The following is an 11,220-nucleotide window of genomic DNA, read 5'->3' on the forward strand; positions in this document are numbered from 1 at the left end:
ATGTTCATCTCGGCTATCAGAGAGAGAAGAAAGCTGTTGTGTTGTCTTTGTTGCTGACCCTCAGGAGAACAAGGGAAAAAGCCATTCTCTGTTGGTCACTTTTATTGAAAGTACTTTGAATATAACATTCCATATGTGAGAATCTTCTAGAAAAAAAGAAAAAAAAAAGAGTAAATGGAGAATGGAAACAATGAAATTTCTTTTATTGCTCTTCTAAGTAGATTTACTGTGATAACCAATAATAGATAGCAGTTCACTGAGATAAACCATATTTTCCTGTATTTGGAAGTCTATTTATCGCAAAAGAAAGCAACAAAGCAAAGATATTTTTCTGCCTGTATAAGCTTATCTTTTTCATGTATTATTTTCAGCAGAGGGAAGAACATGCAGGAATATCTCTCTTGGAGGAAGACACAAGTGCCCCAGCAACAAAGGAGCCTCCTTGGACTGGTCATACGTGAGGTTTGCCTTATTGCCATATGCCAAAGCAGCATTTAAGCAAAGGTGTGTACATCTGCTTGTTGAAGATCTTTCTGCATGTGCACAGAACTGCTTTTTGAAGGAATAAACACATTATTCAAATATACATAATGGCACTCACTCCTACAGAGCAAAATAGATTTTTTTCTGTTTTCTAGAATTACAGATCAACCTAATCAGATGGAAAACAAAAAACTTATACCAAAAGAAAAAACAACAACAAAACAATGATGCTGCATCAACCCAAGTAGGTGACTCACGTTTCCAAAATGACATAGGAGGATTCATCAGGGTGAGCTATTTTACTGCTTGCTTTGTGGAGGACGGTGGGAAAACCTGACCACCTTTCCAGAGCCCTCGTGTGGGATTTCTTTCAGCTCTGTTTAGATATTCCTGTCATTTCATTCTCCACTTTGTTCTCCACTGCACTTTTGCTTGATGCTCAGTTCTGGTCCAAATAGGCAGATTAAGCAATACTATAGAAGAATGTAGAAAAAAAATATGAAACGATTATGGCCCTGTGAAAGTTCTCCCTCTGTTCACCTCTGGAACACTGTGTGCAATAACAGTGGGTGGCCCATCTTAAAAGTTCTAGATGCAGCTGAAATTGTTCAAAATTGGAAAAGTGAATTACACTTAAAGGACATTCCTTTTCCCTTACAAACCGTGACAGTCTAGGAAGTCAAATGTACAGCACAGGTAATCTGTGAATTTTATGAGATGGTGTCTGTCATGGGAGGGTCATAGCACAGCTGTTTTGGGGCAGTCTGTTCAGTTAGATCTACTGCTATTACAGCTGGAAGAACTGTTCTGTACAGGTCTCTCCAGCAGTTCAAGAACTTTGCATGGAAACAAATCCTCAGCGCAGAACAGTGCGATATAGCTGTCAATGCTGATTTTTAAAAACTAAGAATTTCTGTACCTGGGAGCGTCCCACAGAACTGGAGTGTTTCTACATGGCAGATATTTGATTGCAGCCTGCGATACCTGGATGCGTCACGAGATGTATTTACTCTTAAACAACCAAGGGTATTGGCACATCAGATCTGACCGGCAAAGCAAAGACATCCGTGAGCAGACTGTGTGCAGGGCATTCACCACGGATAGAGTTTCAGAAGATTGTTCTTGCCCGGCTATTCAGTGCTCCTTGCACGCTTGTGGAAAGGTCACCCTACGTGATTCCTTCTCTCTTTGGCCCATGAATAAGCATTCTCCCCATCAGCCTCAATGGAGGCTTTGTTTTTGTCTTCAGTATTTATCATAAACTTCCTAGTGGTCAGAGTAGGAAATCCTATCATGAGGGAGATTTATCTTCTCTGACGGCCACTCTAGAAATATTGCTTACTGGGGGATGGACCTGAGGGCTGAGGGAGAGCATTTGCTCAAGTCCATAAGCTTTTTGCTCTGTGGGGTCAAGTCCCACCGATACAGATTTTGGAAAGCTTTTCTGTTCCGAGAGTCTGTGCTGATGTGCTGAGAAGTTTAATTTGCTGCAACTATTAACTGCATAGATAATACATAAAGACAATCATAATACTTTTTTTTTTTTTTGAATCTCTGGCAGATTATGGATTCAATAGGTCTGAAAAAAAAATGCACAAGGAATATAAGGAATTAGGTTTAACTTCCAATGATAGTTATTAAAAAACAATCAAAACAGGAAAACATGTTTTTCTGATTGTTGAGCAATTTATCAGGGAAGGCTGTGAATCTACCAGAGATTCAAGAAATATTTTCTAAATTATATCACAGTAGAAAGAAAACCTTCCTCGAGCTGTATGGGCCAAGACACAGGAGGTTATTTATGGCATATTTGTTCTGTTTTCTAATGGAAACGATTGTCTGACATTGCTATGGCCATAGTTTTCTAATTGTTCAAAGTAATTTGCAGAGATTAATGCTCTCTGTTCAATTCATTTAATGTGATTTAATTTCATAACACTACGGGCATTATCAGTAGTCAAAGTAACCCCTGAAAAAACCCAGGAGGCAAAAATGCTTGTCGAGTTTAGCTGTTGAGACTGGATGGCACTGCTTCATGAAAAATGAAGTAATTGTTTTACAGGAATGAACCATCAGGAAAGTACTGGGTCTGTCAGAATGCTTTGTCTTTTATCAAATGAGTTATTTGGTCATAAATTGGCTTTTATTTTCACATTTATCATAGTGCGTTTTTGTGTCCCCGATAATCCGGGAGGTGGCTTAGACTTCGCTAAGTCTACAGTTACCAGTAAAAAAAAAAATCACCTTTTTTCACAGATTGAATGTAGCATTTAATGTATTGCAAAGATGCACACAAATGCAAAGACATCTTCTCCTTCAACTTCATGTTGAAAACGTAAGTGTGTGTGCAATCCTAAAAGCAATACAAGTTCACAGAACTGGGAAGTGAGAAGATACCTCTGAAGGTCTCTAATCCAGCTGTCTTCCCCCATTTGTTCAAAGCAGGTCAACCAAAGCAGGTTGCTCAAGTGGGTCTTTGAAAACGCCCGAAGAAGGAGACTCCATAAACTCTTTAGGCAAGCCTTTCCCATGCCTGCCTGCCCTATAGGAAAAAAAAAAAAAAAAAAAAGTTTCCTTATGTTTGGAATTTCCTGTATATCAGTTTGTGTCCATTGCCTCTCACCCTGTCAAGGAGTTCCAGCAGGAGTCTGGATCTGTCTTACTGGCTCCCATCAGGTATTTTATAAACACGGGTAAGATCCTCCCGACCCTTCTCTTCTCTAGGCTAAACATCATTGGCTTTCTCAGCCTCTCCTCGTAGATCATTCACTGCAATTCATTAATCATAGCGGCCCTTCACTGGACTTGCTCCAGTATGTTCATGAAAACAAAAATGCATTTCTGGAGCTGGAAAGAGCACATTCAGGTGTGGTCTCACTGGTACTGAATTGGAGAATATCTGAACGTAATGCAGGAACAGAAGCGAGGATTACCCATGGCCTAGGAGTGGGGAAACTGGATAGCTCCTCTGGGTTATCTCACAGTGAAGCTGTCCCATAAATGTGCACGGACATGAAAAAGGTGGGGATGTACATGGTCTAGAGGGCTAAGAATGAGCAGTGGGGAGAAGACAGACAGTTACGGTGTATCCTTGTCATTTGCTGGAAACCAAGTTCCCAGCCTATATATTCCCTTTGATACACATACTTTTCAGTCTTGTAATTGCAGTCAGGAGAAAGGGCCATCTAGGTTGTGGCCTGCACAGTTTTTATAGTAATATCATAGAATCATAGAATGATTAGGGTTGGAAGGGACCTTTAGAGATCATCTAAGGCAGGGTCACCTAAGAGCATGTTGCATAGGAATATGCATTATGAAAGAAGAGAAGCTCATCTCTGTGTTGACAATACTGCCTTAAACAACGGCACTGGTAGCTAATTCCATGTCTGTTATGGCACTTGAACACTCTGTGCAGAATCTGTTGTTGAAGCTGGTTTTGGTTGTATCAGTGGAGGTGTTTTCGGAGCAGCGCTTGGGAAATGAGCACAGCAGGCAAGTCCGCAGCGGAATCGCCCCGACAAGGTTGTGTCTTGAGATTAGTCCCCCTGACTGCAAGAAAAACAACATTTCAAGCAGGAGACAAGTCAAACGCGCTACCCTGACGCCAGTCCAGCGTGCCAAGGGAGCCGAGCCCCCAGCCCGGACAGGACCTGTTGTCCCTCCTTGTCCCTAAAGCCTGCGCCGAGGCCACCCGTGCCCCCTGCCATCAGCACTGCCGTGGCCGGTCACCGCACGCCGGTCACGGTCCCGGTGCTGGTGCCCGTGCCCTGCCAGGTGGTGGCGGCCATGGCGCCCGCGTGTGCTCAAGGCGTTTGGCCTCTTGGTTGGCACCGCCGGTGTCCCCGCAGCAGCGAGGTCGGCCGGGCGGCCCGTTCCTGCACTCGGGGACAGGCCGGTGCCCTTGCTCGCACTGCAGCCCCCGTGAACCGGGGACGCCTTCGCCGCTCCCTCCGCTTCCTGCTCGGTGAGCGGAGCGGCGGGGCGGAACGGCCGGCCCTTCCCGGGGCTCGGGAGGGCTTCGTCCCCTCGGTCCCCCCGCGCGGTCCCCGCTCGCGGGCCCGGGCGGCTGCGGCCTCGCGCCGCCGCCACGCGGGGGCGCCGCTCCCGCCGCGCTGAGGGGAGCCCCGGGCGGCGGCGGCGGCGGCGGGAGGACGCGGCTGAGGGGGGACGCGGGCCCGGGTGAGGCGAGCGCGGCCCTCGGGGCGGCCCGCGGAGGCGGCGGCGCCGGCTGTGGCCGAGCTGCCCTGTCCCGGGGTCGCCTTGGGGCCCCCGCTGCTCCCCGGCGCGGGGCACGGAGCGCGCCGGCACCGGGATAAACCGAGAGGAGGGAAGGGCCGTGGGGATGCGGAAGGCGGGCCCTGCGCGGGGTTGTCCCGTTCTGTCGGGTACGGGGGTGCGGAAGCCTCAGCTTGGCTTTGCAGCCTGTAGCGGTTGGGTGAATTCCAGAGCCCTGGCACAGGCTGCCCAGAGAGGCTGTGGAGGCTCCTTCTCTGGAGATCTTCAAACCTGCCTGGATGCCACCCTGTGCCCCTGCTCTGGGTGTCCCTGCTGGAGCAGGGGTTGGACTAGGGGTCTCTAGAGGTCCCGTCCGACCTCAACCGTTCTGTGATTCTGTATTTGTATTTATGAATTGTGTCAAATCTAGGCATTAAGAATATAGGGGGATGACTACGCTGCCATGAAGAACAGCAGGACGCCACCCTCAGACCCTTGTGAGCTGTCGGGTGCCAGGAGCAGCCGGAAGGAGCCAAACGCAAGTGGAAGGGTCCAGGAGAGCCTTTGGACGCAGGTGGGTTGTCAGTGCCTTTCACTGGAGCTGTGAGTAATAAGCCCCAATTCATAAACCAGCAACTACCAGCCCAGCGACTGTGGCACTGCCGTTGCTGGCAGGGTCGCCAGGTCTGTGTGGAGCTTTATTTTGGTCTGTTTATTGCAGTAATCAGTGAGGCCTAAAAGAAGAATTTTTGCGGGTAGATGAGTAAGCCATGACCCCACCTGCCTTTGCCTTGCTTTATTGCTTAATGTCATAACAAACACCTAGGACCTCAGAATAAAAACTTCACTACATATTTTCTCAAGGAGAGAAGTGGAAGGGCATCTCCCCTTCCCTTATTTGGAAGGGGAGATTGTTTTAAATGTTTTCTTCTGCTCTTAATTTTGATCAATCCCATCCATTCTTTAAAAACCGTTAATAAAACTTCATTAAGTAAAAATTTACACTTGCATGTAGCAATTCTTATTATCTTTGTTACTTTTAAAAGAAATGTTGGGCGCAATGTGTGAGTAAAATTCATGCACTGTAGCATTAATTCTTGGAGACATTAAACACACTGGTTAAATTTTGTCTATTAAATTTATTAAGTAATCTCCAATATTCATCTCTGCTGTCTTCCCTTTAACATGCTGCATATTCTGCTACAGTTGTAATATATTATTGTCCATTATTCTTTCCTCCTAGATTCTAGCTATACTTGTACAGTTATGTGGAAATTGCAAGCAAAATTGCAAGCAGTTTGAGTTGCTCAAAGAAAGTGAATTAAATTTGGAGTTCTTCCCTGCACCCCCGCTGCATCCAAGGAGGAGCCAGCTCCAACTCTGAAAGCCGAGGGTTAATTTGAAACCCTGGTCCAGTGGGGATGTGGTCAGTGCTCCTCTTTTGTGCAAGGAGCTTTGTTTGTGGTGAGATAAACACGAGGTGCGGGTGCTCCCAGCGCAGCCCTTTTGTGGGAAAGGGCCCGTCTGCCCCCAGGCCTTGCCAGGGTTGTCCCCTCCTGGCAAAGGGGCTGAGGGCACCGGCTCAAGTTGCATGAGGAGAGGTTCAGGTTAGATATCAGGAAAAGTTTCCACAAGGAAAGTGGTGACGCTGTGGAACAGGCTGCCCAGCGCAGTGGTGCAGTCCTGGTCCCTGGCAGTGTTCAAGAACGTGTAGATTAGGGACATGATGCGGGTGTGGTGCAGTTTGGGCATCCCCTCCAGGAGGGCTCTGCTCTCCGTGTCTGCAGGTTTGGCAGGAGGCTGTGGAGCGGAGCAGCCGAGTGACCACGAGGAGCCTGAGCAGGGGACGGGGGGCAGCCTGTAGTTGATTTGTGCGGAGGGAGACGGTGCTGCGCTGCCTCTTGCTGATGGGTTTTCCCCCGGTGACCCGGAACCGGGAGCGGCTCCTTCGCCTCCCTGAGGAAGAGGCGGCGCAGGTGCCACTGCGCATGCGCCCCCCGCCGGAGCCACCAAAGCGCATGCGCCCCTCCCCGGGTCACCAAAGCGCATGCGCCGAGGGTGTGGAAGATCAGCTGCGCATGCGCGTAATGGGGGGGGGAGATGCGGTTCTGCGCATGCGCTCTACCCCTCGCACCGCGCTACCGCCTTGCTAGGGTGGGGGGAGGGAGTGGGCCGGGCGAGCGGGGACGCATGCGCAGTGCGCGCCGGGCTCTGTGCTGCCCGCAAATGGCGGCAGTCAGTACTGCAGCCGGATCGCGCGCATGCGCCCTGCGTTCCCTACCGCAATCGCTCTAGGTAAGGCGGGGATATACATGTAAATATATAGAGATATATATAATAAATATATCTATATATTAAAAATATGGATATAAATATATATCATATATCATATAAATAAATATCATATCGTATGTCATATATCAAGGCTTACTTAGACTTAGATTTAGACATACTGAAACAGACTTATCCTTAGAGAGACTTAGACTTATAATTTAGACAGATTTAGACGTTCTTAGCCTTAGAGAGACTTAGATGTGCTTAGTCTTAGACGGACTTACACAGGTTTACTTAGACTTAGGTTTAGACAGACCTAGGCTTAGACAGTTCTGGCCTTAGACAGACTTACACACCCTTAGATTAGATATAAACAGAGTTAAACAAGCGTAGGGTATCGAAGTGGAATAGAGGGGGCGTGGCCAAGGGGAGGGGGCGTGGCCAAAGGACGGGGCGGAGCCTGGGGCGAGGGGGCGGGCGAGTGGGCGGGGCCGGGCGGCTTCTTCCCGCGCGTGCGCGTCGGCGCCGCCTCCTTCCGGCGCGGGCGGGTGCGGGCGGTCTCGGTGCTGGTGCCGGTGCTGGGGGCTCCGGGCTGGCCGCGCTGCCCCGGCCGGGCCGCCCGGGCCCAGGTAAGCGGCGGCCGGGGCCGGGCGCGGGGGACTCTGCCGCCCGCCGGGGCTGCCGCCGCCGGGAGCGGCGGGGCGCGGGGCGGCCACGCTCGGCCGGTCTCGGGGCTGCGGGGCGGCCGCTGCCGCCGCCGGGAAATAAAGGCCGAAGGGCCGGAGCGCAGCGGCCGCCCGCCCGCCCCGGGGCTGCCCCGCGCCGCGGGCTGGGCCCGGTCGGCCCGGAGGGGGCCCCGAGCCGCGTCCCGAGCACGACCCGCTTCCCGCCCCCTGCGCACACGGGGCTGGGGGGCTGCGGCCGGAGGTCTCTGGGGTGAGAACGGGGGTGAAGGGGCAACCTGGGAGGCTGCAGCTCTGGGCTCCCCCACGGGCTCCAGGGCTGCTCTGGGGCTCGGGAATGGAGGTTCCCTCCTGTGTTTCCCCATTCCAGCTCCTGGGGCTGATCCGGGAGCTCAGGAAGGGAGGGGGACTCAGTCCTGGGGTTCTGGTGCTTGGGGACAGGCTCAGGAGAAGGGCCAGGCCTGGGGCTTAGTAAGGGCAGCAAAATCCTGGGGTTTGGGGGCTCAGGCTCCTTTCCGAGGTCTCAAACCAGCCCCCTGAGCTGCTTTGGAGCCCGCAAAACGCAGCACTTGGTCTCCATTTTGGACCCCCCAAACTCCTGGAGGGAGGCCCAGGAAGGCAGCACTAAGGCTAAATCCTGTGTTTCTGGGTTCACAGTCAGCCTCTAGGACCTGCTTGGAAGGCTCAAGAACAGAGGCCAAGTCCTGCATTTGGGGTGCTCCAAACCGGGCCCTGGGGGCTGCCCTGAGGCCTCGTCAGCAGAGACTGACTGCTGCATTTCTGGGTTCAAAACCAGGCTCTGGGGGCTCTTTTCGGGCTCAGAAACAGAAGCTCAGCACTGCGTTTTTGCTGCTCAGAACCGGATTCCTTACACTGGTTGCAGAGCTCAGAAACGGAGACCCAGTCATGTGTTTTGGGGGCTGGATGAAAGCCCCTAGGGCCCCATCAGGGCACGCAGAAGCCCCTGGGGGCCGCGTGGAGGCCCGTAGGAACCCCCTCCCCGGTCCAGTGTGCCCCGATGCCCTGGGGGGCTGCACAAAAGCCTCTAGGGCCCCCATGGTTGCAGTGGGGCAGGAAATGAGTCAAGAACCAGGTGAGTTGTAGTAGCTGTTCGGGTAAGAAAGCCCCAAAATGCCCTTTTGCAGAAATGACCCTTTTCTACCCTCGCCACGGCTGTGCTCCCTGAAGACGCCGTGTCCTCCTGGGTGCCAGCTCAGGCTGGATGTGGCACGTTCTGGGCACATGGTGGTCCACGGGCCGTGCCACTGCTCTGGCGTGCCAAGCATGGCCTTTAGGGACATGGAGAGACTGTGGACACTGCTGCTCTAGGACATGGGGCAAGTCCCCCTGCGGGCTGGGATGTGTTCCCAGGGGATGGGGAGCATCCCTAGGAGATGGGATCCCCCCTGGGATGGGGAGGCTCCAGGGGAGCGGGTGCGGGCGCCGCGCTGCCCGGGGAAGTCCCCGCTCTGCTTGCAGGAGCCCGGCGGCACCGGCACCTACAGCGGTGAGTGGCACCGGCACGGCCAGGGCGCCACGGGCTCCGTTGGAAGAAGCCCGAATTCCGCCCGCTGCGTTTTCACTGTGCCCGGGAAGGCCGGACGGGATGGAGAGAAGAGCGGCGGGGCCGGTCCGCAGCTCCCCCGGTTCACTGGGGTGCGTGGGCTCCCCTGGGAGCACCGGGCACGGGGGGAGCCGTAAGCGGGAGTCCCAGGAGCGCCGGGAAGGTGAAGCCGGGAGCACTGGGCATAGGGGAGCAGGGAACATATGGGTACAGGAATCCCGGGAGCACCAGGGACTGGGGAGGAGGGAACATCTGGGCGCAGGGGGAGCTGGGGACATCAGGCACAGGGGAGCGGGGAATGTCTGGGTGTTGGAGCCCTGGGATCACCCGGCCTGGGACACTGGGAACATATGAGCACGGGGGGCCACGGAACTGGCAGCAGAGGAACAGGCAGCGCTGGGCACAGGGGAGCAGGGAGCACATCTGGATATGGGCATCCAGGAGCACCAGTCCCAGGGGAGAATGGGACATGTGGCTAGAATCCTGGGACACTGCTAAGGGAAACACCGAGATGCCATTTATTTTAGTGCTGTGCTTTAATTTTCATGGATATTCCAGCATCCCAGACCATGAAAACTCCTCCGGGCAATGCCAGCCTGGGCAGGACCTGCACTCGCGCTGGCGTCGCTCCGTGGGTGCGGGTTTAGTCCCCGTCGGGTGACTCGGAGGCGCCTTGGCCACCACTGGGGCTGCTGTGGGTGCTGTTGCCCTCCTTGCTGGTTGTGGAGAAAGAGGGCAAGTGGCTTTAAGAGTAGTGATGATTATTATTATTTTTTTTAAAAAGCATTTTCCTTGCCTTGACTCCTAATATTTTCCCTGCTCCTTCTAGACTCTGCCTCCACTGTGAGCCCAAGGGCCTCCTTTCCCACACCAGGACGTTTCTCCACTGGATGGCAGCATTAGAGCAAATAAACCTCTCTGCAGAGGCTGGTGGGGATCTTGGAGCCCAGCTGGGTCTGCTGGAGAGAGGCCCTTCCTCCAGGGAGGCTTCTCCTTGCCCGGTTGTCCTGCTCCGGGGGAGCTGAGGCCGTATAGACTCAGTTCACTTGTGTTTTCGCTGGTTCTATTGCCGACTTTTTGCTCTCTGTGTTGGCTTTCCCATGATCGGACCAGGATCCCAAAACCAAGGTGCCCCATGACATCCTGCCCGTCTCCTGCCTGACACCCTTGGGTGCACCGGGACCAGTGAAATTGGGGTTTCTTAGCAAGGGGCATCTCCAAACCCCAATAGCCCCCACTGCGATGCGCAGGGTACAGACAGCTCCGCATCCAAGTCACAGATTGTGGGGATTGTTGCCTAAGAAAAAGTCATCTTTTAATTTTAGGGACCATTTCTGGCCCTGGCAGCTGCAGCGGGGAGCACCAAGCTCCTGACGATGAGAAAGCAAAGCAGACGCAGCCACTGCTCCTGGTGCTGAGGTGGTCTTAATCCCGACTGCTTCAATCCTGCTTTGTTATTCCTTGGAGCGGGGCTTTGGCAGAGGGACTGGGGCAGTGCTGCAGCCATCAGTGCTGCTCCATGGCCTCCTTTTGCAGCCTAGTGCAGGAAAACCCTCTTTTCTGGGGTCTTCGACCATCTGCAGCTGACCAAGAGCCCCTGCAGCGCAAAGCGGGCACAGGGATGATGCACAAGGATGAGGAGCGCTTGGAGCTCGGAATCAGGTAGAATGGGACTTGTTAGTGATTTCAGTATATTGCTGCGTAGTGCTGCTAAATCAGGAATGCCATGGTGATATCAGATATGCTAAAAGCCAACTTTTTGGTTAAAACTTGCACTCTGCAAGGGCTGGAAGGACCTGCTAGGCGAGCGCTGGCCCTGGACACTGTCAGGAGGTGCGAAGAGGTCTCAGCTTACACGGGCTGCGCTGGCACCGCAGCGCACGGAGGGGCATCCATAGATGGAAAGGGTCGAGCTGCACGGCCCGGGCTCAGGTGTAACTCGGGATCTGTCCCGAGCCCTCCCGTCCTGCAACAGCGACTCGTCTGGGGCTAAAATCCCTG

Source organism: Tinamus guttatus, unplaced genomic scaffold (genome assembly GCF_059628265.1).
Source record: "Tinamus guttatus ecotype Peru unplaced genomic scaffold, ASM5962826v1 Tinamus_guttatus_pri_ptg000563l, whole genome shotgun sequence".
NCBI lineage: Eukaryota > Metazoa > Chordata > Aves > Tinamiformes > Tinamidae > Tinamus > Tinamus guttatus.